Source organism: Hyaena hyaena, unplaced genomic scaffold, assembly GCF_003009895.1.
Source record: "Hyaena hyaena isolate Hyena2069 unplaced genomic scaffold, ASM300989v1 scaffold_60, whole genome shotgun sequence".
Classification (NCBI taxonomy): Eukaryota; Metazoa; Chordata; class Mammalia; order Carnivora; family Hyaenidae; genus Hyaena; species Hyaena hyaena.
In genome coordinates, this window is record NW_024080692.1 from 1,358,190 (window position 1) to 1,371,456 (window position 13,267).

Consider the following 13,267-nt stretch of genomic DNA (forward strand, 5'->3'; position numbering starts at 1 on the left):
TTTTGAAATTGAGAGTCTCCCATTCCCAGAACTACCTTGGCCCTGGACAAACCTGGATGGTCCATCATGCCATATTTTGGGGGAGCTCCAGGTTTTCATAATGGGTTACAGTAGTCACTGCAAAAGGAAATAGGGTGGCAAGCGATCTCTTCTGCTTTGGTCAGTGAAATCTCTCCTCTGTATGCTTAAAAATAATTAGAGTCTGCCTGGGACACCTGGGTGGCTCAGTCGGTGGAGCTTCCAACTCTTGATTTCTGCTCAGTTATGATCCCAGGGTTGTGGGATCGAGCCCCCTGTCAGACTCTGTGCTGAGTGTGGAGTCTACTTAAGATTCTCTCTCCTCTCTCTCTCTCCCTCTCCCTCTCTTCCTTTCTCCCTCTGTCCCCTGCTAATGCTCTCTCTCTCTCCCTAAAACAAAAATTTTTAAAAATCAGAGTCTGCCTAAGATTTGTTGGGGATAAGGGAAACCTGCTCTTTGGAGGACCACCCTTTAGAATTCCACTTTCATATTCTCTGTTACAGGGCAAATGGCTCTTATAGACCATAGTTCCTGCACCTGGCTGATCATAGCAGTCACCTGGGGAACTTTAAAATGACATACATTCCTGGCCACCACACCCGGAGATTCCAACTCAGCCAGAATCAGGCGGGGCCAGAGATCTGTATTTTTTAAAATCTTTGCAGGTGACATATATATAAATTATTCACCAATGTTGGTATGTTAACTATCATTAATAATAAATCACTTTCCACACACCTCACAAATGGCCAAGACACACCGTTGTTTGAGGTACTGTTTCCATTACATCTTTAACTTTCCATGCATCAGGAGGGCTTGTTCAAACAGCTAGATGGACCCCACCGGCAGGGGTTCTGTTTCAAGTAAGGCTAGGGCAGGACCAGGCACTTTGCATTTCTGATGCGCCCAGGTAGGCACCATCATTGTAGACCACAATAAGCTTAGTGGAGTGTCTTCTCTGGTCTCTTACATGTTCATAATCATTGTAACATCCCCCTCTCACATCCCCCAAGCATAGTACTAGGTGAATTATTGATGAAACAATGTGTGGATAAATGTATTATTGGCCTCAATGACAGTGACCTTCCCACCACTTTCCAAAGAATATTGTGACCTATCCCCCTTAGCATGTAAGGACGACTTCTGTTGGTTATCTAAGGAACATTGCCTCATGGGACCTCCGCTGAGCACAGGGTGGGGAACAACAGGATTTCCTGCTCTGGGCTTTAGGGGCTTTGTGCTAAATACAATGAGGTCACTGCCACATTCTGTCCTGGGGCCTCCAGCCATGCACATTGGACTCTCCCCAAGACTCCATTTTGCTTGTCTGTCACTCTCTCTAAGGCCGGCAGATTTGCTTTTTCACCCACCAGCTCCTCTCTGTCTTGCTTCAGCTTATATTTAAATGTTAATATGTCGTTATATTTAAATCTTTAAACTGATTTGCCAGGACATTACCTAAACATATTCTGGTTGCTGTAACTCTTTCATTTCTGGGGGTAAACTTGTCATTATGTTGGAAGCTCAAGAACGACTGCTCCAATCCCTGCTCAGGCTGTGGGGGGGGGGAGGGGGAGGTGTGGGGGGGGCGAATCATGCCTGCCTCCTTTGGCTTGTGTTTCTTCTCTGTTGGTGCTGGGACAACTGTGGGCCATTTGGCACCATCTTCCCACCCATCTTCATTAGTATAAGAAATGTTTCTTGTACTAAAGAGACCTACATGTGACCACCGTCCAGACCTCAACCCAGACACACCCCAAACAAAGTTTGGGAAGAAAAAAAAAAAAAAGAAAGCCACTGACCATTATTAGCTGCTAAATATGGGAGTACACTGTCCAAATTCTGCAGGAACGTTCAGATGGTGTTTAAGTGGCTTTGTAACTTGTACGTAACTGCTTCAAATAAGAAACAGCACCCAGAACAACACAAATAGTAATAATAATCGGATTTAAAGATTCCTTCTCTTTATTTCCGACTCCCACTACCATGATAATATTTCAGATAGTTGTTTAGTTGGGGTACCATCTAGTTACCCCAGAAAACAAGAGATGTGCCCCAAATGCAGGAAACAGAGGACCATCCCAGCTCCTCCCTGGAAACAGGGTTTGCTTTTGATCAAGCATGTAATTATGGAGAAATAATCCCTTCTAGATCGGCACTACATCAGCCTGGCTAAATGGCCCAGTCTGTGGCAGTGAACAACATCAGCCTTCTCTGTCCATTACCCAAGGGGTCCATGCGGGCCTCAGCTCCAGAGGTGACTAGTCAGCGACTAAAAGGAGCAATCACTCTGCTATTCCACAATGCCAACAGCATGACAGGAACACTGCCTTTCCCCCAGTGCCACGGTGGCAGAAATGTTTGCCAGCTTGGAACTGTTCTCTGGTGCTAACTGGTCTGACTTGGCTATGTGTGTGTGCTCTGGAAGTCTCCAAAACCTTTTTGCTATTGCAACGACATTTGTGTTTCGGGAAACACCTCTGAACCTGGCTGACAGGAAGATATCATGTTAGATAATAATAAATGAAATTGAGGACTGAAAACATTTTGACCCTCCCTTTGAAGCGTCAGGTCAGTCTAGAGGGAAATGGGGTGTTTTTCTCGTAGGCTTTCAGAAACACGGTGGTGGGTGGTGGTGGGCAGGGCCGTGGGAGGAGGGACGAAACGCAGCCTGCATGTCAATCTTCATAAGTGCCTCTTGACTTTGAATCGGGACGTTGATCGTTTTTCACTTCACAAAGTGTGTATGTGTGATGGTCCGGGAAGGGTGTTGCAAGGAGAAATTGAAAACAACTCCCAACATTCAAAGAGACTGAAGAGATTCAAATAAGAAGTCAAGTTCACACTATTGCAGGCAACAGAGTGAGAAGGCAAAAATATCTTGGCTTAATGATGCATATTACCACTGCCAGGGGAACTAGCATTCCTCAAAGTCCATCTTTTTTAAGATGGGTCAGGATCAAATATTTTGTAAGAGACACACAAGTCTGTAAAGCTTAGAGGGACTTGAGTGGGCTTCTGTATATAACAGAGAGAATACAAAGCTCCTGATATGTGGGAAGACAAGTCTTCAGCAACCTAAATCAGATGAGTTACAGGAAGAAAGCCAGCAAGGATTTCATTTGGGATGGGGGTGGAGGAGCACAGGGAGAAGGAAATACACATATATCTCTATGGAGAGGTAGACTGAAGTTTCCAATAAAGCCTGTTTATCCTTGCAACCCAGAAGCAAAGGAGCCTTTGCTTGAGACTCTAAGAAGTCACTGGCCATGTTCGGATTTCTCTGAGGAAGAGGGTGGAGGAAGTTTCTACCTAATGGTCTGGCAGCATGAAGACATACCCAATAGACTCTACAGAACAAGTGCCCGACTGTCTGTATTTCATAATAGTCCATATTGGTGAGTTAATTTTTTGTAAAAATTCACATTGAAGAGATAACTACATATAAGCCAGTTCAAAGTTATCTCATAAGTTCCTCTCACTCTCCTGTATGAACTTGACTTTTACCTCATGTCCTTTTGGACATAATCCTCGGTGTTGATGCTTGGTTGTCATTACAGCGGTTTCTCAAGAGCTGCTTCAACCATTGTTAGGCAGAGTTGAAAAATGTTCTCTTTCATAATATCCCAAATATTCCAAATAAGTTGCCACATGTTGTTGACCCCAGGCTTTAGAAAGATCTATCATATAAAGTTGGCACCCAATCTGTTAAACACCCACTTTGTCATGAAGATCTCCAGTTGAGAGAGCTTACCATGTTGGTGCACCATTTTGTTTTCAGATACATACTCCCCTGAGATGTGTCTTCTGCCCCTGAGGGACAAACCACGTCTTGAAGCAGTGTGGGGAAGAAAGGGCCTTATGAAATAATTTTCTGAAATTCTTGCCTATATCATGACCAAAGGAGGATGCTCTTCTATCAGCAGAGATGGGTGTGAAAGTCATAACGAGACTGCCCATCATGTGCTAGGATTCTGCAGGCTTCAGTTGCCAGCGTGTCACAGAGCAGGGTGACAGTAGTCCTTTCCAGCTCCAAATTCTCTGCTTCCCAGTAACTGCTGCTGGAAGAAGCTTCAGTCTCCAGGACCACCCAATAGCGAAGTATGGATAGATTAAGGAGACATCAAGGCAAAAGAAACCCTTCACCCAGGGTAAAGAGGACATCACATGTGAGAAAGGTTAAACTACAAAACACACCAGAGATCAGTAAAATAGCAGCCAAAGGAGAACAGGACTGAGAGTCTGCTAATAATGTAAAGAGTCTGGGGAAGAAGAGAAAGTGAAACAGTCCTCACAAATTAAAATGGTGTGGTCACTGCTTGGCCAGGAAAGGGTACCACCCCTTGTCTGTGTGTGCCTTTTGTGAGAAGCTGACATCTTCCAAGAGGAGAGCATTATGACAGGAACGGAAAGGGTGCATAGCACAGTTTCCTACTCAAAGTCGAGAGACTGGGCAAATCCTACCATGTGTTAGCTTGTTTGTGTGTACACACATGAGGCACTTTTTCTTACTGCCATTTACTTTTGGGGTACTCAAGCCTTATTCAGTGAAGGAGTGGAGGCATGGTCTCCTGAATTAAGCTGCTTGATCTGGAAAAAAGAAAACCACCTCTAGCAAGCTTGGTTTTGGGTTTTGCTGAAGGACACTTTTGTGCTTGGACAGTGGTACCATTGTGGTAGGAGTGCAGGAAAGGGGATCCTAGTTAGAGTCTAACCAAACCTTGGACGGTACCTTCCTTTTACCCTCTACACAGTAGATGGTTAAGAAATGCGGGTTGCCGATGAGAAAGCAAAAAACCTGTAAGTTTTTGTTAAGAAACATAGGGGAACATTGTGTGTCCACTATACTTCAGTTAAAAAGAAATTTCCAAATCTAAAAAGAAGGAAAAAAACCCATCATGTGGATTTGAACCACTGTAAAAATTAATGATGTAAAAGTGAGGTACTTTGTTTCATACATGATAATTAAGTGTTATAATCAAAGATTCATAATGTCAATTTTAGGAAGAGATTTCATTAAAGAATCTTTTGTTGCTGTTAAAAAAAGAAACTTCCAAGTATAGCAAAAAATTTATATATATATAAATATGTATAATCTCCATTGATAATTATATATGCAATCTAACTATATATGCATATATGTGCACATAAATATATAACAATATATTTATGTATAAATATATAACCTCCACTGATAATTATATATGATCTAATTATATATGCACATAAATATATGTGCACATAAATATATAACAATATATTTATATATAAATACATAACAATATATTTATATATAAATACATAACAATATATTTATATATAAATACATAACAATATATTTATATATAAATACATAACAATATATTTATATATAAATACATAACAATATATTTATATATAAATACATAACAATATATTTATATATAAATATATAACCTCCACTGATAATTGTATATATGATCTAATTATGTATGCATACATGCATATATATTATCCAAGTATACATTCATATATACTTAATATATGTATATTAGATATTACATAATCTAAATGTGACTCTAAAGAGCAATGTCTAATATTAACAAGGATAGCTATACATTTGGAGGAGGGAGAAAGCACCAAGGGCTAGGGGCTGGAACATTCAAGAAAATATGTCAAGAAAGAGAGAATATGTGAGGTAAGTCTGATACACGGGCAGAAAGGAGAAATTAGTCTGGGCAATGGCAAAGACACAGATATTCAAGGAAGAGTTGAGGGATTGTATAGGAAGAAAAATGAAGTCTTAATGAACAGTCGTGTGCTAAACAGTCTTCCATTTCATCTCTTGTCCCGCTTTGGGTGCTCTACCTCTCCCTTCTCCTCTGCATGTCTTAAGTCCTTCAGTAGCACCCTTGCACCCAACTATCAGTAACCAGAGCCACAATGAATACTTTGACCTCGATGTTCTCTGAACTTCACTTCTTATTTTTTCTGGATCCCATGATTTAGTCTTCAAATTACGAAATCAAACAACCCCGGTCACATTATTCTTTCATTTTAGTTTCCTTCTCTTGCTCGCTTTTCTCACTGGAGGGGGCGATTGTGTAGGTGTCAAAGTTTGGCACTGGGTTGACGATAGTCATCCAGGAAATACACACCCACACACTTGGGATATGTCATAAACCACCAAGTCCAAGGTGAACCTCTTTTAACAAATGGCAAGACATTAGAAATTGAATGTTAAAGGAACAGACCTTTACTGACCATTCACCATGTATCATTTCTATGCAAAGCTTTATAAGGGACAGAAATGACTAAGACATTTACAAAAGCTTCATTTATTGGAAGAGACAGATGCATAACAACTGTCCTAATGTTGAAATAAACTATTGTGCCAAGACTCTTGGTTTCATCATACTCTATGATGATATGGCAATGTCCATTGATAGTGCATTTTTTTAACTTAAAATTCCTTCCTTACAAAGTTTCTCTCATAGAATCTATCGAGGCAGAATTCAAAGGATTCAGCTAGCTCTACCAATTTCCAAATCCTGTTTTGTTTTGTTTTGGTTTTTTTTTTTTTTTTTACTAAAACATCCCTCTCAATTAAGGGACTCTTTCATTAAGAGATTTCTCTAGTCCAGCTGAATTAACTTGTGCCACAGCTGTCTACACTGCATTCACAGCCAGCTGGGGGATACTCTCCTGCTCATCCTGTTGACAGAGCCAAAGACATGAAAACCTGGAGAATGATGAAGTAGAGGGAATTCTGTGATGTAAAGTCGTGATTAATTAGTTAACATTGGGAGGGGGTGAATGGGAGAAATTGCTTTGCCAGAATTTGTGGAAGCCTGAAGGTGATTTACAATTGGATGATTTCAATTGTCATGTGAAGATTCACCACCTAGATGTCATAAAAAAATTCTTAGAACATTATAAATACATATCCTGAAAAAATGAGGGGTATAAAAAAGCATACTTAATTGAGTAAGAGGGAAAGACTGTGGTAAGTCAAAACTATGCCCATTTGGGACATTTAAGTACTAGACACTACGAATATGCTTGACCAATGAGGGTTCTGCATCATAGTGTGACATTGCGTGTCGTTTGAGGAAATTATGTCTTCAAAACAGTCAGCTATACTTCAGGACTCCAGCTTCTGTGAGCCTGAGAAGGGAGGGAACTACCACCTCCATTTCTAGCTGGGGTTTGAAGGATACTCTTTTGCTTACTCTAGAATAAAGTGAATAGATGCATGGGTGTTTTTTAGTCACGTAGATGTGAATTCAGATTCCCAGTGGAACAATCTTGGTTTCATAGTCATTCTAAAGCTTAGTAATTTTTTCCCATTTAATAGTAATGGCTTGGGGCGCCTGGGTGGCTTAGTCGGTTAAGCGTACGACTTTCGCTTATGTCATGATCTCGCGGTTCGCGGGTTCGGGCCCCGCGTTGGGCTCTGTGCTGACTGCCAGCTCAGAGCCTGGAGCCTGTTTCAGTCTGTGACTCCCTCTCTCTCTGACCCTCCCCTGCTCACGCTGTCTCTCTCTCTCTCTCTCTCTCTCCTAGAAATAAATAAAATTTAAAAAAAATAATAATACTACTTTCTTGCCACTTTACAGTTGCCAAAGGAGCAACTCTTACAAGAACTCATCACAAGAAAAGAATTCTGTAGCTATGTGTGGTGATGGATGGTAACTAGACTTATTGTGATGATCATTTTGAAATATATACAAATATCAAATCATTATGTTGTACAGCTGAAACTAACAGGGCATGTGTCAATTATACCTCAATAAAAAATAAAAAGAATCACTTCATTTGTGAATTTTAAAGAATAATTTCTTGGGGCACCTGGGTGGCTTAGTCGGTTGAGCGTCCGACTTTCGCTTAGGTCATGATCTTGCGGTTCATGGGTTCGAGCCCCGCGTCGGGCTCTGTGCTGACTGCCGGCTCAGAGCCTGGAGCCTGTTTCAGTCTGTGACTCCCTCTCTCTCTGACCCTCCCCTGCTCACGCTGTCTCTCTCTCTCTCTCTCTCTCTCTCCTAGAAATAAATAAAACATTAAAAAAAAATAGTAATGGCTAAAAATATGTTTAGGGCTTCCCAAGTATAAGGCACTGTGTGTGGGGAAGCTAGGTGGCTCAGTCAGTTAAGCATCGGACTCTTGATTTCAGTTCAGGGCATTATCTCAAGATTCATGTGTTCGAACCCTGCATTGGGCTCCTTGCTGACAGTGGGGGGCTGGCTTAGGATTCTCTCTCTCCCTTTCTCTTTGCCCCTATCCTACTCACTTCTCTCTAAAATAAATAAACTAAAAAAAGGACACTGTTGTAAGCACTGGATGTGTATTACTTCATCTAAATTCACAATAGTGCAACGAGATGAGGTACAGAGAAGAGTTAACACAGCAGGTCTGGGGCTGCTATCCTTAGAAAGCCCTGCTTGAAGGGTTTGCTCTTGGCTGGCATCAGGGAAGTTGGATTTCAGGGAGGTTTCCACCATTCCCTGATAATATTTACTTACTGTAGCTAACTGTACAAACAACGTGGTGTGTGCTAACACCTGCTCCCTTTCTGGAGTTTGAAATTTTGGTATGTGCCAGACAGAGGATGCCGAAGTGACCACCCTTCAGTCAAAACTCTAGCCTTGAGTATCTGACGAGCTTCCCTGGTAGACACCATTTCATACCTGTAATGACTCATTGCTGGTGGAATTAAGCCTATCCTGTGTGACTTCTCTGGAAAAAGGATTCTTGGTAGCTTGTGCCTGGTTTCCTATGGACTTTGTCCCATGTACATTTCCTTTTGCTGATTTCAGTTTGATTCCATTGGGCATAATAGGTCTTAGCTGTGGATATGACTCTATGTTGAGTCGTCTGAGTCCCCCTTGTGAGTCATGAAACTGGGGGTGGGCTTGGGGACCCATGAGATTATTATCATCTCCGTTTTAAAGGTGAGGAAGCAGTTTCATGGAGAGGTTAAGTAAATAAGGTCGCACAGCAGGCACATGGCACCATCAGGGTTTGAACCCAGGCAGAATAGCTACAGAGGCCTTGTTTTCCCCTGTGGAGCCTTTAAACTTACAATAATAACACCTCCCTCATTGTGTGATTGTAAGTCAAAGGAGGTTTGCTCAAAACATACTAAATGCTCAATGAAACTATATCATATTATTGTGCACCATCCCTCTATCCCTTCCACCTGCTACCCAGGAAAGCTACCATACATTTCCTATAGCCCAATGACAAGTAGAATGTCTCCAAGAAGTAAGCAAGGAAGGAAAAGGAAGGGGAATGGTATGCAACTCAATGACTTTCTTTTTAAAGGTTTATTTTATATTTGAGAGAGAGCGCAAGAGAGCGAGAGAGCACAAGCAGGGGAGGGGCAGAGAGATAGGGAAGAGAAAATCTGAAATGGGCGTGGTATTAACAGCAGACAGCCCGATGTGGAGCTTGAACTCATAAACTGCAAGATCATGACCTGAGCCAAAATCAGACCCTTTACCAACTGAGCCATCCAGGTGTCCCATGAGTATTTTTTAAACAAAAATATTTATAACAAGGCCCTTTATTTATATGCCAAGTGGAGCCTCTATGCTTTCTCTCCTCTTTCCTTGCCTCTTCTCTCTCCTTTGGTCCAGCTTGGAGGGGCTGGACACCGTGGTGATAAAGTCAGCAGAGCTAGCTGGGTGTTTAGGAGAATTGAGGCGGAAGCAGGAGAGGGACTGGGCAGCTTGGGTTGAGCCCCTTTCATTAGGGTAACCCTATTTTCTACCACCTGTCCCCCAGATGGGAACACATGGTCTTGCCAACAGAATATTTAACATTCTGGTGCTAAAATTATTTCTCAATCACCCCTTCCTACGTTTCAACCCCTCTAGTTAATGCAGAAACATCCAGTCTCTTTCCACTGAGGAAACGGAATGACCTTAGCATTCCACAGACTTACTCTTGCACTGCTTTCAGAGAAAAACCACTTTTTCTGTAAATGCCTGTTTGCTATACATCAGAGCAATGTATGGCAAGTTGCTATGTTGCCTTAATTGATAGATCAAGATGTCCTACGTAGAGCTGAGTTGGCTTAAGCTCAGTCCACCTACATGGCAGAACTTGGATGGTAATGGAAGATGCCCTTGATGTAAAGCCTCATCTTCTCCATCTCCGCCTCTAAATCCCTTTTAGTAGGGAAACAAATTTATTTTGTAAGAAGAAATATGACTAAAAATGTAAATGGCGGGTGAGTAGCGGCTTGGCGATGCCGAAATCTAAATCAATGAGATCAAATCCTTCCCTGTGAGTACTTTTTGATAAGATAAAATTGGAAGGAGCCCATGGATATTAGACAATTGGAAAGAGAGCTTGGTCACAACAAGTACCAAAAGAAGGAGATGGATCTACCTGTACAATAGATTTTCCCATGGGAAATCTTGGCGCTTGCCGGTCAGCACAATATAAGCAGTATGGAAGAGGTGGATATAAAAATAAAAACCTCCTATCTTGAAACCAAGCATCTTTTTACCTAAGAAAAATCAATGTCTTCACAACAAAAGCACGTACACTGTCAGGATCCACTGCGAGGAGTGGCCTGACCATGGATTAAACTCTTTTAAGCCAATGACTCAGTCAAAAAACCCAGGTTTCAGTCCTAGCTATGTCTGTTGCTCAACGGCCCAATTTTACATAAGTTACCTCACCAATTCTACCTCTATTTCAGTTTCATTATTGATAGAGTGGGAGATATAATAATGCTCCCAGGACCACAGTACACACTGGATATGATGATGCGGGTCAATGTGCTGACTGAACTGTAAATTAGTACCTAAATTTTAGCTATGAATGTTTTGCCCCAATAATATTAGCTATCACCAAGACTGAAGAGAAAAATCAAATGTGAAATAAAAACCTAGTTTTCACTGTACCGAGCATTCAGAAAGGAGGGTAACCTCAAGAGTAGAGCTTTATAATGCTAAATTACAAATGGAAAGGATATTGCAATAAACTCACTTGTATGACCAATCAAAATATTAGCTTTTCCTCATTGTAGCAGCTTAATCCTTCCTCCTGGGTTGGTCTGGTAAAAACCACACGCAGCAGTCTGAAAACGGGATTGGGCATCAATTAAGACTTGGTCAGAGTTTCTCAAGTAGCCAGTGATTTAGTTTCTCGGATTAAGGAAGTTAACAGCCTTACCAATGACTGGATAAAAATAACATTCCTTTCTATTGTGATCATTCTACATCAAGGAAATGTTTGAGATTTAAGCAGCGTAGCATGATGTGCCTGCTACAGTTATTATATGGTTGATCTTCTAAAAACACAGCAGCACAAATGTGTTTTATCAATCTTTGCTGTTGGTAAGAATCTTGGAGAAAGCACATGTGAGTCACTTCCCAAGCAGTTCACTCTGATGGATCATTATTCTAAGGCACTCATCATGCCTGTTAGATTCAGATTCATCTCCTCAGAGCCCTCCACCCCCACCCCCCACTCCAACCCCCCACCCCTGCTCCCCATCATTCAAACACTCTGTGCTTTCTTCACAAATGCTGCATACAGACTGTCATTAAGTTCAGAGTAAGCTGCAATTAGCAAGTCTGTCAGCTTCTCTTACAAGGAACTTATTTTTCAGTGGAAATTTTTGTAATGGTTCCTGTCTGATCTTTAACTCTTCCCTGGAGACCAAACTCCCCAACTCAATTCTTGGCAATGCGATCCTAAGATTGAATGATACCCCTTTGGACCAATTAATTACTGTAATTTCTTAAATTTAGCTACTAGCTGTTTTGGCACCTTCCACACAGCACCCCTTGCAAATAAATCCTGCAGAGCTCTGAAATGCCTGGCCTCCCTGTCTGCACCCTCAGAGATGTGTAAGCCTGGATCTTGGGCCTCACAAGGCCTCTTCAGTGTGGTCAGGGGTAGTAAGCAAAAGCCTGTGTTTCAGGGACTCACTTGCATTTATTTTACTGGGTGAGGGTGATAAGGTGATTGCCAATGTCGCCCAGTTCAACGACCGAGGGGCTGCTTAAAACTTATTGTGTGTCACCAGGTAGCTGCTTCTCCCCTGGGTCCACAGGGCTATTTGCAAGTTGAGAAGGAGAGATAGGGATGGAGGATAACTAGGAATCCGAACAGATGGAGAAAGATTTTCGACGTAGAAGGCAAAGCAATGGGGGATCTGTTTAACTTACAGATAAAATAAACATTAGTTCATTGATCAGTTCCTGGGATTCCTCACAAGACCAGAAATTCAAGGGTTGTCTATCTCTCTAAAAAGGTAAGTACAGTGATGTTTTTTTCCTATTTGAGTCACACTGAGGTAACTACTAAAACACTTGGGTATGTTACAAATCAAGATACAATGAAAGAAATCATGATAGTTTTCTGGCTTTCAGCCCACTTCAAAAAAGTCCCATGCTGGCAAGGCCTGTTGGTACTATTCCCATCATAGCTCAGCACTCTACAGGGACTCCATAAATATTTGTTGACTGGTGACTGATATGCATGCTGGTCTACATGAGGACAAAGTATACCCTCCTTATATTTCATCTCAATACTTATACCTGTGAGCTCATGTTTATCATGTAGGTAATGAAATACCATTCTGACCTTCCTTACAGAGGTGGAGATGAAGTTAATTGGATTATTTCATTCATCCTGGAAGTGTTTGGGTTTTGTTTCTGCACGCTCTTCTCTTCTGGGATTCTTCTCTTGTCAAACTCTGCTCATTCTTTAGGCCCCTTCTCTTTTATGAAAACTTATTCTCTCTCCTCCTCTTCTCCCTCATAGTTAGTATGTACTGAGCACTTAATGTGTCAGATACAGCTCTAAGAGTTTTGAGTATATTGACTCATAGAACACTCAAGCCCATGTACTGACTCAATAAAAAACACCGAGTGAGGTGTTAACTGCTCTTACCTCCCTTCTGTAGATGAGAAATGGAGAAACAGAAAGGTACAGTGGTAACCTCTTCAAGACCACACAGCAGGAAAGAAGTAGAGGTGGGATTCGAACCCAAGTCTTTTGGATCCAGAGCTACCCTCTTAAGTATTCCACTGGTTATCCAGCTTCTTGGATCTGCTCATTTCCTGAACTCTGATGATCCCTGTTGTTGTTGTTTTTTACAAGAAGATAGATAATAATCCTCATTTTATTAAAAATAGGCTAATCTATGTTCTATCATATCTGTTGCTTTGGATTTAGTTCACATCTTTTCATATCTTTGTGGTATAGATCACCTTTATTCTTTTTAACAGTAGCATAGGGGTGCCT